The sequence below is a fragment of the Moschus berezovskii genome, chromosome 6 (assembly GCF_049115385.1).
Source record: "Moschus berezovskii isolate FMDL1 chromosome 6, NW_MosBer_1.0, whole genome shotgun sequence".
Lineage (NCBI taxonomy): Eukaryota > Metazoa > Chordata > Mammalia > Artiodactyla > Moschidae > Moschus > Moschus berezovskii.
Genome location: NC_142465.1, coordinates 18,946,599 through 18,968,185, shown reverse-complemented (window position 1 = coordinate 18,968,185; position 21,587 = coordinate 18,946,599).

Here is a 21,587-nt window from a genome sequence, read left to right as displayed (position 1 = left end):
GAGATATTGATTTATATAATTCCTTTGGTTTCTCATTGAGCCTGGTATAATTAAGCATATAATAAAAATGTTTTTAAAAGCTATTGGAAGGATGACAATACGAATGAATTACAAATAGAAGTCTGTCCAGACTGCAGAATTTACATTCTTTAATAAACTAATCATATATGCATATATAGTCACTCCATCTCCAGCTTTAAAAGTTACTATTTACAATATAATTTACATAATTACTCAGAATTCTTAGAAGATAATTTCTTCAATTGATATTTATTTGAATTATCCAAATTGCCTGACTTACAAATTTTGTCAGTTATTCTGGAACCCATAAACACAGCCTTATCCAAAACACTCAAAATTTGTGTGAGATTTCAAAGTATCAGTAAATTATTTCAGAATTCAATTCCTTTAGAATGCAGAAAAACGTGCATTTTCACGCAGATTTTTCTGAAGATGTGTGTATATTATTGCCCACAAGATGGTGCTGTTTTCCCACCAGCAAGCCTATAAACAGTCGTGAGACACACACACACACACAAACACACAGCTATAAAATACAATATACAGGACAGAGGGGAAATACTTTTATTTAACGGAAATCATGAAAATGCTTCTAAAACAGTTCTTAACGCTCTCCCTTCTCCAAATAGTGTTTTATTAGAATAAGTCTGCTTGCTGATACTTTCGCTTCCTATATACAACTAATCTCTCAATGTTCCACACAAACGTGTAATTCATCTCAAATGCAAGTCCAGAACTAAACCCTTGATCCTCTTCATCGCCCTCCCACCAACCTCTCACGGAACAACTGCATCTTCCCTGTTCCTCGGACTCGCACTCCCTGCTCTGATGTTTCGTTTCTCCCTCTGTCCTCTGGCTCTTTCCTCCTCTCTCCCTGCCCCTCTGCTCTGTCCTCTCTCTTTTCACACCTCCTGTCTCCCCTCTTCTTCGTTAGCTCCATTCACCGTTTAGCAAATCCCGCTGACTCTATTTTCAACGTATTTTCAGAATCCACTTCTCATCACCCAGATGGCGCTCATCGTCTTAGCCATCACGCCACACAACTGGTCTCCTTCCTTCCATGCAGCTTCCCCTTGACCTGGCCACTAGTCAGTGGTTTCATTACCACTCGGATCATGCCACTGTCCAGCTCAAAACCTCCAGTCTCCCCATTTCACTCAGGCTCAAACTCCCCAGTTCTCCTCCTTGCACCTCAGCTCCTACAGCTCCCCGCTCCTCTTACGGGGCTCAGGTCACATGGGCCGCCTTGCTTTTCTGCAAACACAGGAGACCCACCCCAGTCATGCCTCTCTTCTCTGTTTTTCCCGTTACTTGGAATGATGTTCTGCAGATTATTCCATAGGTACTGCCACAACATTTTCAAGCCGCAGATCAGATGGCACCTTCTCAATGAGGTCTAACCTGGCCCAGCCACACTTTAGTACTTTCCTGCCACGTGTTTTTTAGCACACTACAAAGACTTTTTACTTAACATTGTTAATATCTGTTCTCCCCACGTTTATGAGAACAGAAATCTTGTTTAATTAATTGAAACCAAAGTTCTAGAATAGTGGTATTAGTAGATGTTCAATAAACACTTAAATGAATACTCTAGACATTAAAAACTAGTATTGGGGAGATAGTGAAGGACTGGGAAGCCTGGCATGCTGCAGTTCATAGGGTCACAAAGAGTTGGACACAACTCAGTGACTAAAAAACAACAGTTCGATCAAAACAAATTTGCTTTGCTATTTACAGGAAGTTTTTCATATAGAAATATGAAAAAAAAAACTAAGTAAGGTGTCAAATTGATATTAAATTGGTATTAATCTTAATTCAAAAGATATTTACTTACAACGTATAGTATAGACATACTTTCAATAAATGGCTAAACATTAACCAAAACGGGCATTGCTAAAGTTTGCAAAAACTCCCTTGACATTACATGCTGTCATTTGATGTAAAGCTTCCTTCTATAGACAAGATATTAGGAGGATGCAGTAAGCCAAACTATGTTTCCCAGAAAGTATATTTTTATAACATAAATGCATGTGTCATATAAATGTGTACACATTTTTATACTGACCAGTTTGGAGCTTTTATGTGAGAACATTTTAATATGGCTTTTATGCCTAGTCTGCACATGTGTAATTGTGGTGGAATCAGATGTGGCTTAAAAAATCAGTTTGATTCAGTAAGACGTCCCTGTGAGAAGTTGTTCCAGACTATGCGATTTCTAACATTTACACCAAAATGGGGCCAGGGATTCCAAACCAAAACAACTTTTGGTCACACTCAATTCTGTCACAGTCTTTTAGATATGATATGAAGCTAAAACTATATGTTCCACCAGTTTGACTATTTTTCTTAGTTTTACTAACTACTTTGGCTAAGCATACTTGTTATTAGTAAGTTATCTGACTAAATTGAAAAATAAGTAGCTTGTAAGCTTGAAAATTAGTTAAAATGTCAAAATGAATTACGCAGACTCAGTGCAAGCCTCTTTATAAAAATCTGTGTCCTCATCTCTTTGTGTAACTTGGCTTTGTAACACTTTTCCCTCACTTTCATAATCCTAGTCACATCCTTCACTATGATAGTTATCATCATTTCAGCAGGGTGACTGAATGATTTTATCAAGTATTGTCAGTTCATAATTTTAATATAAATTTGCCATTGATGTTTTAAACTGTGAAAGTTTTTAAAGTTAAAAATAAAAAAAACTAGAGTTGATTGTATTCTTGTTTTTAATGACCTATAATGCTATTTATAAAGTTAAAGCTTTCAAATTGATCATTCCGAAGAGGGAGAAAGAGGAAGGAAGGAAGGGAGGGGGAAAGGGAGGGAGGGAAGAAGGAAGGAACGATCTTAAACAATTTGGCAGTGTTACTGACGGGTGATGGTTGGGGTTATGCTAGTGAAGTTAATTCAAGACACTTTGCCTTCAAGATGATCTTCTCTGATCAAGTCCTGTTCTTTTATAGGAAGGGGCCCTCTACTTACCTATTTATTGTCACAGATATAATTCTCCATTCTATCAGCTGAAACAAACACTACCTAGTATACAATTTTTACTTAATGGTAAAATTGTTTAGTTCTCACCACATGTACTTTGCCTCTTTTTCAGCTGCATAAAAGACAACTTTCATGCTCCCTGCAGGGCCATGGGACAAGTATGGGCCAAATGGCTGTGAGTCGCTGTCAACGTCTTGTCATTTCCAGCCCATACCTGTTAACAGAGACTGTGAGGTCCCCATGCCCTCTCTCTTTCCCTGCAGCAGTCACCCTGGAAACCAAGCTTTGAGATGGTATGTCCTAATAGAGTGGGAGAAGTCACCTGGAGTCCCAGAGTAACTTTCTGGAGCAGGGGTTCCCAGTCCCCCAACCATGGAATGATACCAGTCCATGTCCTGTTAGGAACCAGGCCACACAGCAAGAGATGAGTGACAGGCAAAACCAAAACCACCCCCACCAGCCCCAGTCTGCGGAAAAACTGTCTTCCATGAAACAGGTCTCTGGTGATAAAAAGGTTGGGGAATGCAGACCTAGATCAATTACCTCAATGATCTCATGAGAGACGCATTAACATTTGGGAGACAGATGTTTAGTGCAGCATAATCTAGCCAATAGTGAAAAATTAAACAGTAAAGTAAAACAGTAAATAAGGTTTACATCCCATGGCTCTTAATATCTTTTACATATTATCTTATTCTGAAAGATTTTAGTACTGTAGTCCCACTTGAAGGAGGCGCCTGAGTTAATTATTCAGTGAACAAACGCACAGTACCTATTTGCCAAGTAATGTTATAGGACTGGGAGAACAAACGAGAACAGTCTTAGCTCCAAGTGAGTTTAGAATCTGTGGGGGAGACAGCTGATAAACAAAAATATATATCAACCTAATCATGACAAATGTCCTAGAGGAAGAGTAGAGGGCAGTAAAGGGGTGTGACCTAATCTGGGAATTTAGGGAGGACTGGAAAGGGAGATCTTAGTAAGAGCTGATACTTGATGTTTGAAGCTGGGATCAAGAGCAATTACGGAGGACTTGACCTTTGCAGAGATGGCCATCTTTCTAAGGAAGTATATCTAAAATTGCATCACTGTCTGGATCATAAAAACAAAGATAATTTGTAAGCAAAAATTTTTAACTGCCAAAAACTAGATCCAAGAATGAGTACTTTAACTTAACATTTTAGAAGGGGGAAAAAAAGCTTATTTTCATGCCTATAAATAGAAGTCTAAAGTTGGAAACAAGCATGAACACAGAAAATTCTCTCCCACCAACAGAAAAAACTCAAGAAACTGCATATTTGGCAGGAATATTCTAAACAGCCTACAAGTGCCAATATCAGAAGAACAATCTTTACAGTATGTAGAAAATTGCTAGTTAATCCATCTCCAAAAATTTAATTTTATAAAATGAAAGCATGTTCTATGTCTCAGTAATAGTAAACGAGTATATAGTTCTCTCAGATTGCTGGAAAATGTAAGCAAGATTTCAAACAAATTATTTCAAACTGATTTTAAGTACAATCTTCCTAATATTATACTTCATCTCTTGCATTTAGAGGGTGATTTAGACTTTCCAAAGTATTTTTATATACATTATCTCATTTTATTCTAATGAAATATATATAATTATATATAAAAATATAGAACTCTGACAACTGTACAGCCCTCAACATTTAACATGAATTGAAAATAGACCCAACCTGTCTGGGGCCAGAGTAAGCAAAATGAATTCAGATTGCAGATAGTATTAAATGGCAAAAGACAATGTATAAAGAAAATGAGAATTGGAAGGAACCTTTATAAATCAAGTTCAAACTCCCCCGTTATAACACAATAATAACTTCATATAGTTTATAAGGCATTTTAAAATTATGCATGAGACTTTTAGATTATAAGTCATAAGTGGTACATCAACACGAGACAATCTTTCTCTAGGCTTGCATCCTGTAGCCAAATGACCCTTTTTAACAAGGTTTTCTCCCTTTAGTCCATAAAATGTCATCTAAATGCATTGAAAACTATAAGCCCTTAATTAATAACAGGATGATACAATGGTACTTTAAGTTTAGGAACAGATGTTACCCCACCACCAAGTCTTACTGAGATCACCCTGTGATCAATTTACCCTTGGTCCCTTCATTCTGTTTTCAAAACAGTAGTTAGAACGATCCTGCTGAAACATTATTCAAGGTCATTTAAGGTCATATAAGGTGTATTGCTTCACTATATCCGTGACCTCTACCCCTCCTTGTCCTGCTCCCGCCTCCCTAATGATGGATACTTCATTACTATTCCCCTGCAGTACATTAAGGACAGTAGAGGCAAAATAAAAATGCAGGCCTTCTTGTTCAAACTTTATTAATCATTTCAAGATGGTGTGTGTCTTGTGCAGAGGGTCTTTTGCAGTAGCCCTGACCACACACCAATGAAGCCAGGCCTGGTTAAAGGATCTGCATTCACTGTACCTTCTGTGAGGACACTCTTCCCCCATACCTGTATTCCTAACCACTTCCTATGCCCCTTCTTTCCCTCATCCCCATTCCCTAAGACCTCAGTCTTTCCTTTGAATGTCACACTCTCTTCCTACCTTATGTAAACTTGTACTCCTCATCAGACACATTTAACTCCCACTCTCTACGTTATTTTTATCCAGAGCTCACTTTGTGTGGATCACAAAATACTGTGGAAAATTCTTTAAGAGATGGGAATACCAGACCACCTTACCTGCCTCCTGAGAAATTTGTATGCAGGTCAAGAAGCAACAGTTAGAACTGGACATGGAACAACAGACTGGTTCCAAATACGACAAGGAATACATCAAGGCTGTATATTGTCACCCTGCTTATTTAACTTATATGCAGAGTACATCATGAGGAACGCTGGGCTGGAAGAAGCACAAGCTGGAATCAAGATTGCTGGGAGAAATATCAATAACCTCAGATAACGCAGATGACACCATACTTCTGACAGAAAATGAGGAAGAACTAAACAGCCTCTTGAAGAAAGTGAAAGAGGAGAGTGAAGAGGTTGGCTTGTAGCTCAACATTCAGAAAACTAAGATCACGGCATCCGGTCCCGTCACTTCATGGCAAACAGATGGGGCAATAACAGAAACAGTGAGAGACTTCACCTTTGGGGGCTCGAAAATCATTGTGAACGGTGACTGCAGCCACAAAATTAAAAGGTGCTTCCTTCTTGGAAGAAAAGTTATGACCAATCTAGACAGCATATTAAAAAGCAGAGACATATATGTCCATGGGATTTCCTAGGCAAGAATACTGTAGTGGGTTGCCATTTCCTTTTCCAGGGGATCTTTCCAACCCAAGGTTCGAACCCTTGCCTCTTATATCTCCTTCATTGGCAGGTGGGTTCTTTACCACTAGCGCCACCAGAGAAGCCCCAGGCAAGTGTCATATATAGTTTCAAACTCAAGCACAATGGAGCAAATCCAGGTCTTTTTCATACACAGGAGTACAGAAGCATAGTGCCTAGCTTCTCCCTCCCAGAACTTCACTAAGAACTCACAAGCATCTCAGCGCAACATTTTTGACATGGTAAACAAAACTTAGTTTCCTTGCAACCTTTATTAAGCCCAGATCAGCCCATGGGACCATCCATCAGATGGAGCTACAAATCTCTGAAGACAATTGTATTCCTAGAGTCTGATCGATCTTGTTTTATATTCCAGTTAAATAAGAGTTAAGATCACCATCTGAGAGTGAGAAGACTGTTAGAAGTTTGTTCAGAGGGGAAATGATGAGACACTGCCCTGAGAAAGTGAGTAGGAGAGAAAACGGACTGAGTGCAGTGGAACGGTTTGTCAAGGTTAAGTGCACATATGAGCTTTTGAAGGCCTCCCATCTCTTTTCAGCCCTCTTTTCTTTCAGGGCCTCAGGCCAATTTTTCAAACCTATTTGAACTTTTGGGAAATCCTATTGGGTAAAATTGGGTATTCATTTCTTGCTGGGACTTCTTTGGCTAGAGTCAGCTAATAGAATATGGTAATTTTCCCTTTAAGACTCTGCTAAATTCTACCTCATCAACTGTTGTTGTTAAAAATGAAGTTCTGGGAGGGGGGTTCAAGATGGGGAACACATGTACACCCGGGGCGGATTCATGTCAATATATGGCAAAACCAATACAATATTGTAAAGTAATTAGCCTCCAATTAAAATTAAAAAATAAAAAGAAGCTCAGAGGCAAATTGGCATAGGAAAATTTATGAGCTTGCAGGCTCAGCAAGTTTGTGTTCCTATCTCAGGTCTGCTTTTAGACAGCAGCATGATTTTCTTGTATCTAGTCTAGTAAGTTGGGAATATATTCAGTCAAGAAATACTTGTTGAGTGTCTCACTAAATGTCTGTCACTATTCCTGATACTAGGCATAGAGCTGTAAACAATGCAGGCAAAATCATGTGGGGCTACACAATTTGCTCATAATGTTTGCTGTGCTGTGCTTAGTTAGTCGTGTCCAACTCTTTGCAACCCAGTGGACTGTAGCCTGCCAGGCACCTCTCTCCAAGGTGATTCTCTAGGCAAGAATACTGGAGTGGGTTGCCATGCCCTCCTCCAGGGAATCTTCCCAACCCAGGGATCGAACTCAGGTCTCCCGCATTGCAGATGGATTCTTTACCACCTGAGGCACCAGGGAAGCCCATTGCTCATAATAAATTTCTTAATTTGTATTTTGCCTTAACAAATCTATTGAGGATACCTGCATTTCTTCTTATAAAAGGAAAGAGTAGGTCAAATGTAGACAAGAAAAATAAAAGACACATAAAGAGTGAATTGTTATCAGGAAAACAGCTGGAAGGGAGCTTACATTCTAATTGGTGTAAGCAATGCTTATGAAATGTAAGCAAATAACCAATATCAGATAGCTGTAAGTACTGAGAAGAAAATTAAACTGAGCTGGTGGTGAAGAATGGAATTAGTAGGGGAGACTGGCTAGCTTTGGGAGATGTAATAAAGATTAAGTATACCACATGGTAAGAAAGATGGGTGCTGAGCAGAATGCCTGAAAAACTAAAGAAATATTGATGTCCAGCAACTGCCTATGTAAAATATCGCTCTTTGGTCTCTATTTCTAATAAATGTGTCTTATAGAGAAATTACATAACCACACTAGCAATTTTCTTCTGGATGAATCATATACTGATATTTACAGGGAAGAAAAATCAGTGAGATCAAAAGAAGATTGAGAACAAACCACTAAAAGTTCATTTTGTCACTAATAGCACATCTTTTCTCCCCACATCTCTGGAGAACTATCACGTATGTATATTCCATTTTTATATTTTACCTGCTATTAGAATGAGAGATCGTGGAGAGTAGAGAATATAGAAACCATTTTGATATCCTCCAAATGAACTCAGACCTTCAGTGTTAGAACCTAAATTCTTAAGCTCTTTTATCCAGGTGGTGCTACTGGTAAAGAACCCACCTGCCAATGCAGGACTTGGCAATGTTAGAGACTTGGGTTCCATCCCTGGGCCAGGAAGATCCCCTGGAGAATGAAACGGCAACCGACTCCAGTATTCTTGCCTGGAGAATTCCAAGGACTTAGGACCCTGGTGGGCTACAGGCCACAGGGTCACAAAGAGTCAGACACAACTGAATCGACTTAGCAGGCATAGGTCAAATAAGTTCAGAAAAAAACTGCCACAATTTGATATGTCAGTAGACATGAGAAAAACTTCAGATAAAATACAACTCACTGAACCCAAGCACTTACACGTGCCCTAAACTTCAGAAATCATGAAATTTATTGGTCTAAACACTTCTCCCTTCTCAAGTACACCATTATGACTTACCAAAAGCAGTTTGCCACCACTAGCTTTCAAGCCTATACTCAGGAAGAAGACACTGGTTCCAGTAATAGGTCAGGAATCTTTCATCTATACCGCTGGCATTTTCACACAAGAAGGAGTAGGATCTTGAAGGCTATAAGTGAGACCCATAAGCACATACTCTCTCACAACTAAATATATGGGTTAACTTCCCAAAACAAACTATTTACTGGCTGACATGAAGTCAAAAGAAATATGCTTGCTGATACTTTGCTCCAAGAATTTTTAAAAAATGAAATTTAACCACAAGAAAATATTTTGGACTACTTAATATCCTTATATACTTCTAAGGGAAGAGACTTGTGTTATTTATTTTTTCTTTTAATATTCTACCTATTGAGCATATAGACATTCCTATCACCATCATTATCATTTAGCATTATTTCTACCAAGATCAATGCTAGTTCATAGTAACATAGAAAAGGAAAAATATTCCTCTTTCAGAAAAAAAGGTAGGAGAGTGCCTACATAATCCTGTAGTTGCATCATTATTGCCATTAACAAATAGCAGTTACCTGTGTCAATTTCAGCATTAGAGACCTTTTTTAAAAAAAAATACTTGTTATCAATAGAAAAACTGGGTAATTAGTCTTACTTCATGATAGACAGGGGAGAAGAAAAACATTATATGAGTTAAGATCACAGAGAAATAAAGGTTTTCACAGGAACAAGAAATCAGAGAAAGGTGATTATCAAAAATCTGGAGGAAATCTGTACAGCCATAATTAAGATATAAGTTTTTGTAGAAAACCTGATAAAAGAGATTGGGATCAATATTTCTTTTTAACTCAAAGGTAAGGGTGACCCCTGGTGATGTCTGAATGCCCCTATTCTGTAATTTTTGTTCATGATACTTATCACTGTAATTTAAAAATTATTCAAGTAATGTGTTTTTGTTTAGAGTCTGTCTCTCCCACCAAACGATAAGTTCCATGAAGGCAAGAGTCACTCCTCTTTTGTTCATTGTTATAATATCACCATCAAAACTCTTCCTTTCATGTAGTAGGTATTTACTAATTATTAATGAATAATGAAAAAATTAATTATTATCCTGACTAAACTGCAGAGATCAAAGGGCAGTATATCTTACTATCTTTTCAACTCAACCTATCACGATGCCATACAAATAGGTTTTTCAAATGCTTATCCTCGGTGACATCGGCCACCATCTATTGAGAAGTTGGAGAAGGAAGTGGCAACCCACTCCAGTATTCTTTCTGGAAGAACCCCATGGTCAGAGGAGAAGCCTGGTGGGCTACAGTCCATGGAGTCGCGAGGAGTCAACTGACAACTTAGTGACTGAACAACAGCATTGAGAAGCCAGCAAACCATGAAGCGCTTTGTATGCTTGATCTAACTTAACACATCAGTACAAAACCACCAGTTACAGAGACTACTATTCCCATTTTCCCAATTAGGTAATGAAAATATGGAGATGGTAAGTAAATTGTTCAATATCACACAATCTATAAATAGTAGCATGAACTTTCTAAGACACGTCTATGTTATGCCCCTGTTCCTGTTCTCTCAGCTATACGACATGCGATGTTCCCTAAATTCAGAGAAAGAGACTCAAAAACAGTATCACCTGCTTCACAGTTGTGTATATATCTGGCGCTGGATAATAATAAAAGCTTCTAGAGGCAGCAAGAGTTTGGCCTAGGGGTGCCCTACCTACCCAGTGATGAAGTTTGCTGCAATAGCCAAGAAATACCTAAAATAGTTTTTGCACAGTAGACACACAGAAAGACAGAGAAACTGATGCTAGAATGAAGACGAAAACACCAACTTCGTAGGCTAAAAATTGAAGTACAGATATAATAGGAACTTCAGCCACACTCTATTAGAATCTAAATCTCTACACAAGATTTCCCGTTTACATTCAATGTCTTATATAGCACACAGCAGCTGAACATTCTTAAATTGAAATGAATGTGCTATATAGTCCCCAAAATTCCAGCTCCAGAAATAATCAGGATTGTTTGTAAGAGCTGTTATAATGGACCATACATTGTAAATCAACTATACTCCAATTTAAAAAAAAAATTTTTAATGGACCATAGTCACAACGTACTATTAAGGGAAATGATATTTTCTCGAAATTTTGAAAGATACCTGGGAAAAGAAATATCTTCCTTAAAAACTGTGAAAGATGGGGGGGGGACTTAATTGTAGAAAATTTATTGTGATCATCTGACCATTCTATTCATATATTGATTAGAAATTTTTATTTTTCAAAAGTTTCAGTTTACCCACACAGATAATTAAACTCTGTATCTCAAAAGTTTCTATGCACTCTGTGAAGCAGGATTCTTATAGACCATGTAGCATGAGGTACAAGTACATTCCGAGTGCATGTGACACTGTAACCTCAAAACATGATCCAAAGAATAGTTCTAAATGAATCCGTTTTAAAAATTAGATTTTCAGTTTCCAGGCTAAACTGTCTTCAGTGTTATGTCCTCTGGCGCCACCAAGTGGAGAAACGCATATAGTCAGTCAATTTTTAAAATGGTGCGTGTGGTAATTTTCCTTTAAGTCCAAGATTCGCTATTTAAATATATAACCTCATGAACATCTGGATGAAATCTCATAATTCATCTGAACTCAGATATTTCATTTTTTCTGAAGCCTGAGAAGCCAGTAGGACACCATGCGGGCACCCTAGAGGAAACCTCAATGCACTTCTGCATGCCTCCATATGGATAGAATCAGCGGGCTCACCTCGTACCCGCTTTCAACCAGGGACACGTATATGAATAACATGCAAGCAATCACACTAGCTCTGGGCTTCACAGTCTGCCTTTGTACAGGGTGCTTTTTACACCTCATGGAAAAGGTAGGTTGGACGAGGGCTAATATTTCTCTCTCCAGTTAAGACAGCAGGACTGCAGCTAAAGTGATGTCAGAGCTGCCAATTCAGCTGCTATTTTCAGTGCTTGAGACCTCTGCTGTAAACATTAACGCTTTTAAAAAAATACATATTCAGTTATATTGCATCTCAGGCCAGGAGGCCATTCTTCTTGTTAAATAAATGGTCTTGAAAAGAAATTAGATTGAGCATCATAATATTCTAGTGGGAACAAACAGAAGAAGGGATAAAGGCATTCTTTTTCTAAATTATGATGTGTGTGTATGTGTTTTAAATACCTTTTGAGAAAATAGCAGGAGGAGTCAGAATACTGAGCTGGTCTAGCCCCTCTGTCAGACTTGACTCCCTGCCTATAAGAGCCTATCGAGTTATTCAGATGACTATAATGCTACACAAGGATTTTACTCTGAAAATGCGCTCAAAGCAGCATTTTTCAGTTCTATCCTAATTGACACAAGCAAGTAATTCAGGAAAATATGCTTGAGCAAACACACAGATGCCCTCCTCAGCCTGCCTGGGGTCAGTCTCACTCTCAAGTCACGACTGAGGCAGATTGAGGTTTCTGTGGTAAGGCCTCTGCCCAACAGTACCTGTTACCCTGATAAAAAAGCACTTCAGTCTTCCTTGTGGTCAGAAAAGTTCCAATTCTGCGTACTCAATTCATTTGGGGAAAAGCCCTTTTTTTTTTTTTTATAAAGATGGAGAAAACTCAGCTGTCTGATCAAGGCCTTACGTTCTCTTTTGCACGATCTGCAATTTGCTGTTTAAAATGGGGTGGAGAACCTCAGATTCCTAACTCTGAAGATTAAAAAAAGAATAAGAAAGAAGAAAGCAGAAAAAGAAAACCTGTGACTGTAGTATTAGGCCAAAAAAAATTGTGTTTCTGGCATGGAAACTGCTCTTTAACTTGTGAAAACTTTTTTTTTCCTGGATGGTAAAAGAAATAGAACAGTTAGGGGATTTTTGATGGAAGGATTTAGAGCAAGAGCTAACTTGATATTCTGGGTGGATTTATTTCAACTTTTATTTGAAAAGAGAAAGAATATTTGTCATATATTTAATTTGTTTTGTAGTATTAGGGCCAAGCCACAAGCAGACAAAAATAATTACATTCTAAGATTCATGTCTAACATGCTACCCAACCCCACCTCAACCTCAAGAATACCAGAGTACCCAACATAAATTTAAATTTCCTGATTTGCAAAGAAGGATGTTAGCCCTGGTGTCATCTTTATTTTTTCCTCCTGTCCCCCTGTATTTCCTCACACCCACCAATGAGGTTTATAGAAGCTTTAAATTCTTAGAAATGTGTTTTGTATTTTCATATCATTTATTTTTCTCATCTTTCTAAGAACCGAAGAATCTAAATAATTTTACATGGGCTCATGATAATGAAGGCAACCAGGGAAGACTGATTCAAGACTTCAGATGTAGGGCAGGGAGTTGAGACACAATACTTATCATCATCTCCCTGAACCTCCGACGTTATCAGTCTGTGAGCGAAATTTAATCTTGAACATAAATTGCATTTCCTAAAAAAACATAATCTTGCCTTAAGACACCAACCTCCCTGATTACAGGGAATGTCTGTGTTTACACATTTGTAGTGAGCATGCTGACTGTATTAGAGTCCTAGGAAACAAACTGCGCGGCTCAGTCACAGACCTGCTGCAAGCTCTGAGGAGAGAAAGAAAGAGAAATTTTGAAATCAGACCCCCGATCTCTAACTCCTTTCAAATTCCTGAAGCACATTAGCTTTACTACTGCATGATGTGCACGGTAGTATTTCTTCTAATGAAATCTGACTAAAAGTTTAAATGAGTTTAATGCATGAAATGTATAAATAAAATGTGGCCTTGATTAAATTTAGACTTGATACATAACTTAAATGGGTAGCACAAGAACAGCTTTGGTATCATGTGTCCAGACTATTTTGGGCTTTGCAGAAGTTGTTTGGATTTTATCAGTTAACGGAGAGTGCTTTCTATCAGAAGCACAATATCTGTGCAGACTGGAATATGCAAAAGAACGGTGGAAAAAATACAGTGCGGTTGAAAAGAGGGAAAAGTGAGGAAGTAAAGCAAGAGTCAAATAAAAGATCGCAGAATGGAATTCTGAAGTGTTGATTTGCAAAGAGCAGTCTACACAAGTAAAGGATTTGGTGTGAAGTTTTTTCTGGATGTTTCTTAGTTTCATAGCTTTGAGAGAATATCTTAATTTCATGGAGCCTTGGTTTTCATCATTGGCACAACTGGATCGCAGTGCCTTATTTGCCTACCTCCTGGTTTGCTAGAAGGCTCAGAACACAAAAGGTCTCTGTATACATCGATTTACAAATCTAAGGCACTATCATTAAAACGGGCTTTCTTAACTATAGAAATTTCCTATTCACATCTAAGAGTTACAAAATAAACACCCCTTCCTGCTAGGATGTAACATATAAAGCCATTACATACCGTGGTTAGGGTTACAATCATTAGTAAAGGATAGATGGGCATTTAAAAAAAATCTCAGGAAAACCTCAACAACTATACAGGAAATTTCATAAAGTAGTAGTAAAGTCTTACGTATGGGCTTTGAAGACAGACATCCTGGACTTCAACCCTTCCTCTGCCACTTCCAAGCTATAAATAACTTAGTATACAAAATTGGGCAAGTTACCACAACTTCATAAACCATTCCTTTATAACTTACAAAATGAGCAGAACAATATCTGCTTAAGGGTTTTGCTCTGAAAATAATATGAGACATGTAAAAGTTTTATATTCTTAAGCTTGGTATTTAATAATAAGTATTCAAAAAAAATTCCACCTTCTTTTTCATGTTATATATACCATACAAATACCATAACACACATCTCAAGGAGATTACACCCGTAAATAAGTGGAAATGATGGATCTTCAAAAGATGATCAAAGAATTACTCTTCATTAATTTGTTAATTGGAAGACCAATACTGACGTCTCCCAAACTGAAAATAAAGAAAAACAAAAAGATTAAAAATTATTGAAACAGGAGGAAAGAGTGACAGAAAATTCTCTTAGACCTCATCAGGAAGAATGTTTGAGAATTTTTGTCTAAGTCACAGCCAAACTGATTTTTTTTTTCTATTTTCAAAGATTGCACAATGCCACTCAGTTTCAGGCATTTAACAGAATGAAACCAGGTGAGTTTGAGCCAATTTTGCCTTTCATTTTTCAAGTTTGTTTATTACTTTACTTAAACCACAACATTCTGAGATCTCACAAGAAAATCTGTTTCTGTGAAATTTTCAGCCTGATTTCCAAACCAGAAAAGAGATTCAAATAAACTTTGGGTCCATTTCAAAAAAGCATCTGAGATTCTGGATGTTTATTTGAAGCAATCTGGACTCCTGACCTTTTGAGGTTCCCCCACTACCAATAAAGAGAGCCTACAAAGAATTTACTGTGCTAAGATCTAGTGCTTCAGCATCTGAACAGATAAAAATCCTATTGGTATCAAGGAAAGCCGCTTCCCAACACATGTGGTGGAATCAAGCCGTAAGCAGAAATATTGATACCCTCCTTTTAGGAAAATGTACCAACCAATCAGTGTCCTAGCTCAGAAAGTCTGTAAATAGGTTATTTATCCAATATGCTTTATAAGTTTAAAAAATATTCCTAGGTTGACACTATTAAGAGGGACTCTTGTTGGAGTGGGCAAAGGGTTTAGTATTTCCTGGAGCACTATAGAAAAATTCAGACCAAGCTGCTCTTTACCGTACAGAGCTGCCTTTAACATCACTGTGGGACTTTAGAAAGTATGCCAATCCTTCCCAAGTTCTTGAACCTTTTCAAAAACTGAATTCTACCACTTTTGAAACGATGAACACTGAGAAATTGGATTTGAAACCGCAGCATTAAATGCTTAAAATCCGATCCTTCTGTCAGGACCTGGGATAAATTAAACTGATGTACATTATTTTTAAAGAAAGGAAAAAAATATGGGAAGTGGATTTTGAAGCCTGAAGGCATAGAACAAAACAAGTTATGCAGGTGATACAAACCATCTTAGTTTATTCCTATAATGGCTTTCTATTTCCATATGGTGACCCTTACTGGAAATAATTCTTGGGAAAACAGGTTTGTATGTGATAAATAAAACATTATTTTAGAGATTTCTCTTTTTATTTTTCAGAGTATGCTACTTTTTTTTATTCAGTGTTCAGACTGCTGCTTAATTTTTTTTTTTTACTTTGGTATTTGAGTTTATTTTTACAAGGAATAGTAAGTAGAGAGTGCTGAGAAGGTATATGGATGATAAGGTGAACAGTTATCAAGTGTTTCAATCAAATGGATTCAGGGCAGCTGGATGATATGTATTAGGATTCAATCAGAGCTTCAGGAATTTAAATACAAAATGGGTTCAGTTTAACTTAAGCATATTTTAAAGGTGTTGGTTACCTTATTAGTATTGGTAGATTTTATTAATTTCTGACACCAAATAATAGCATTAATCTAAAGATAAATACATTGCTAAGAATAAAAGCCTCCACCTTATTAATTTTGGTTACTGTCTATGGAAGGATTTTATTTCATAAAACAAGGAGCAAACTGATTAAAAGCTTCCCAATTTAGAGAAATCTTTTAAAAGGGTACTTCCTGATAATGATTCAGGCAGTAATGATAAGGCCAGTTCAAACCTCAGAAGAAATTGGGTTATAGATAATCATCATTCAAATATTTTAAAAATCTTAACAGTTTAAGTCTGCTGCATATATTTCTGCCAAAGAACCTGTCTTGGTTCTCTGTCATACATAATTCTGATGGAGAGTATAAGCTTTTTTTTTTTCATATCCTGGACATTTGCACAGCAGGAAATAAAAAAAAGAAGATGTCTATCAATTTTCATTTTAGAAAAGATGCATGTATATACATAAACTCCAACACTATTATTAAAAGCGGCATAATTTGTGAATAAAATTAACATCATTTAAGTGAACTTCCAGATTTAGTGTGGGTTTTTTAATGTTTTCATGAATTTCAATTAAATGCCTTGTTATACTGTATAAAATTATTAAAGCATGAATTGACTATGTATTATAGACTTAAAAAATAAGACATTACAGAATATAAACCTAAACATCCCCTGAGGGCAACAGAATATTTTTGAGAAGATATATAAAAACTAAACTGGACATATTAGATAATAACTTGGAAAAATGAGATGAAACAGAATTCATGAAATATATAGTCATAGACAATAACTCTTCAAAACAGAGTACTTTATTAACTTTTCACACAGACCTTTTTATATTTTCTCAAAAATACCCCTAGCATAAGACCCAAATATCAGAGGTGGAACAAATGAATGCTTACTGGCATATGGAAAACAAGTTTAGGCTGTGAGCTGCCACACCTATGGAACCTCTCATTTCAGTCTGCATTCCAAACTGTTGCATTTGATTTTACAAAATAAAAAGTGAGCAGAAAATACACTCTTGTATCAATTAACACACCATGCAATCTTTTTATACCTCTCACCTTAAATAGTGTCTGTTATCTGAAGCAAAATGTAAGACAGATTTCCATGATTTTGACCTCTATAAGCAATCATCAGTTAGTCCAAATCATTCAAGATATATCCTCATGCTTATGATTTGGAACATAAAGCAGTAAGATTTTTTTCCATATTACTTAATTTAGTCGGGCCTGAGATTCAGGGAAAAGCTAATGAATGCTACAAATCTGAAGATTGTAAATACTAATGTAAGACTAGATAGTTCCTGGTAGAGGATGTTTTGCGGGATTTATACTTTTGAGTCAGCTAGACTCTCCACTCTCATATAGATTGAACCTTGGTTCAAAGGGCATGCTCCTTTAAGAGGCAGCTTATTTATCTATATATCCTTCCTCTCTTCCACAAGTGACAGATAGGGGCTTTTAATCGACCTGTGTTAATTTGTTTACTTTTTGCTGATTTATTGTTATTTAATTTTGCAATATATTAGAGATATTGAAATTTAAAAAGATAATAAGTATGATAAACTACAAACAAATGGATTCCCAAAACTTTTCTTATATATGTAACGATAAAGTGTAGTTTACATACTATGGAACTCACTTGATAAGACATGATTAGTCCCACCTGTTATTGTCCATTGCCTGTGAGAATGTACTGGGTATTTGCTATATAAGAGGATATGTTTCAATGTATTGTATATCTAAAATCATGTGATAAGTTTCCATTTTTAAATAGCTTATACTGAAGAATGGCATATGACTTTTTTATATACTTTCCCACAAAAGTATTCTCAAATATTTGTCTCTGTGGAAGCATTAAACAGTCTTCATCTGAAACTTTTTCTCCATTTAATTTATTATTTAAAAAGAGGCAGGTAAATCATCAGAAGTGAATACTTTGGTCTACCACACAGAAATCTATTCTCTGAATCCTGAAGGGCTGCCTCACACACCGGGTGTTGTTAGTTAGCTGAGGGAAGAACTATTTTTGTACTGTTATAATTTTTATCCAAAAGGGCTTTTAAAAAGTGCTTTTCAAATTAAGCACTACCATTAAGCTGAAACGAAGCCACCCTGGAGGGGCTACATGGGCTGTCAATCACCACATGGCCACTACCCAGATGATGGGAAAACAGCATATTTTTGGCAACTATGGTAGAACCCTTTTCATACCAAAAATACAGTGGTGTCTCTGATCTCTTCGAGCAAAGGCAAGACCAGTTGGCTTTTTCCTCAAAGATTCATGCAAAAATCTACAAGAGCAAATCCATTACTCACACAAAACCTTTGCTGGAGTTGACCACATGACATAGAAAAGAGACCTTTTCAGAAACATTCAATAGGGAATTTTCCTTTGGTGCTGAAATTTGAAAAATTCCAGAGGGGAAAAAAAAAAAAATTTAACTGGAATATAGTCCTCACCAAAATTTATGTTCATCTGGTCTCCCAAATGCTACTTTTCAATTGAAACTGTTTTTTTGCTAGTAGTTCTCATTTAGTGTTCTGTGTGTGTGTGTGTGTGTGTGTGTGTGTGTGGTATGTTACTAAGAAGTTAGGAATTTCTAAGAAGAATGTACTTTTAGAAGCCAGGTGTTAATTTCTTGATTCTTTACAGAGAATTAAAAGGATTAAGTTTCTTCTAACTAACTGATTTTTAAATTATGACTTTAATTCTTTTTTTAATTCCCAGTCTCTAATGAGAAACACAGTAATTCACTCATTTGTAATTCTCTCATTTACTGTTATAAAGGTTGCAGACAAAACGGACACTGGAAAATTATTAACGCAGCTGAAATACTTCATGAGTTTGGCCTTTGTTCAGCTTGACTTTGGATCCCAAACAGGGATGAAAGTGAAATTAAATTTCAAGACCACATACTATGGGTCTGGAACTCAGCCAGAAGCTTCCCTTTCCTTCTCATTTAATCTACCACAACAATCCTGAGAGCCTCATGGTAGACTGTAGGATTGTTCCCAATCGCTCACTGCCCTTTCCTGTGAGACAATGATACTTTCCTACCCCATATACAAGGTGCTTGGGTATGTGACTTCCTCTGGGCCGTTTGAAGGTCAGTGAGGGTGATGCACAAACCATCAAACAGACCCGTCTAAAGCCATCCCATGATTCCTGCATGTCTTTCTCCTCTACCAAGAGGGAAACACATGCCAGAAGGGGCAGTTCCTCCCGCCAGTAGACAGCAATCAGGGAGCAGAACTGTATCTGATCAGAAAAAGATCTGCAATGCAAGCAAGAAATGGACCTTTGTTCTTGTGAGCCATTCAGATTTGACAATGTTTGTTGTCACAGTGTAATTTAACAGAATGCAAGTAAGTAACACAAATACTCCTTTTGCAGAGGGATGTGTTAGGGATCAGCTGAATTAAGAATGATGCCCAAAGAAACACAGATAGCAAACTAAACAAGGAGGAAATGAATTCAGAGTTGCCCGGCTCTGTATCCCATGTTCTACCTTACAGTATTTTAGAAGGTCAAAACGCATGCCAACTCATTATCCAGGCGATTCCATATTCAACCAGATATCTGAACTGAATTATCGTTATCCAACTTAATCGCACAACTCTCCCTGGGTAGGGCCTTACCAGTGCTAGACCACCAGTTTGAAAATCGGCTTTGCTCTCTTTGCTTTCCTTTCTGATCTCTCATTTATCTTCTGCTTACAGTTCTTCCAAGATTAACACACATAATTTTAATACTTTCAGTATTTCAACTCTATAATTGGTTCAATCCCTAGTCAGCCACATATTAACTGTTTTGCTGTGAATGAGTCAATCTGTGAGCCACAACTCTTTGTAAATATAATGGGATAACATCTTTTCACTGTGTTTCTGTGGGAATAATCTGTGAAAAATGTAGTCATGGCAGGCACACAGCAAGCATTAAAACTTGTTTCTGGTATCCTTTCTTCTGGTAAGGCAACATTCTCTCTAGAGAATGTTGGCAAGGAGTCATCCATAGCTGGAACCTTAAAATAATCAAATAACATTTTTGAAACCAAACTAGCAAATGAAATAATTTGCTTCACCTTAGTTTTCTTAAGTTTATATCTTTTAATCTTTACTGAACTCCAAAGAGACAAACTTTTTTTATTTTTGCTCTGCTTTTCTAGTGAGCTTTCTAGATTATTTTATAATGGCAATAAGTTTAGCAATATTTTTGTTTGTTTCCATTAAATAAAAAAAAATCAGACCTTCTATACTAGATTCCATTGGGCATTCTTATGTCTTTATTCCAGTACATCCTATAACACAAAGTGCAAAGTACTACAGTTTCTAGCTACAGTCTTTTTAAAATCTAATTATCAGAATTTGGAAGGTAATTTCTGTCAGCATTTTCAACATTCTTTAAGAATAAATTCAGGGTGACAGATCCATCCTTTATTTACTGCTAAACTGTTTATCTTTACTTTAAGTTAGGGCATCAGTCACTATGTCTTGGGTCACTTCAACAAACTTCTAATTTTATAAGAACCATAAAAAGAAAGAATAGTAGGCCACAAGTTCAAAACCTGGGTTGAAATCAGGAATCTACCAATTCCTAGAATAATTTTGAGTCTCAATTTTCTTTTCCGTTAAATGGATAAAATAGTTTACCTTTAATGATACACAAGTATTTTTGAGTTTCAAATGACGAAGCATTAGAAAATTGTTGTTATAAGAGTGATATTAAAGTTCTGAGAATTTTTCCTGTTGCATCTGAGTTAAAAACAGCCCTTTTTTCCCAATGCCCTGTATCATCTCAGCAATTAAATCCCAGTATTCTAAAAATATATTATGCATGCAAACAGTAATGAAAAAAAATATATATATATATTTATATATGCACATATGATGTGTTTTTAATTTGCAACAAAGTGAACTGTTTTCTGTATTTACTTAAATCATGTTATTAATAGATTGATACAGGAATTACTTAATGATTTCTTAAAATGGAAATAACTTACATTAGAAGATAAGAAAAGCTTTGTATGAGGTAAGGGCATTTTTAAAACATAATTGAGTAAGACAATCTCATATTACAACTTTCAGTTGTAAATCTCACACACACAAAAAAATACAGCTTTTCCGATCCTTTACCTTGTAATTCAATTTTGCCTTTTCATTCTAAGATGTTCACATTATGTTCAATTTCCTTTTCCACCTCTATCAAATTCAGTGTCTAGGTTATTTTCATTTCTGTAACTCATCACTATTCATCAGGTATTATTAGTGCTAGTATTTTCTGCTCAAACAAATGTGAAACAAATTCAAACCCAAAGGAGCTGATCTTGAAGTAATCCTAGAAGAAAACATGTTTTTAAATTCTCCACAGCCTGCACAATAAATTAGACTGAGGACAGAGAGACTTTTTA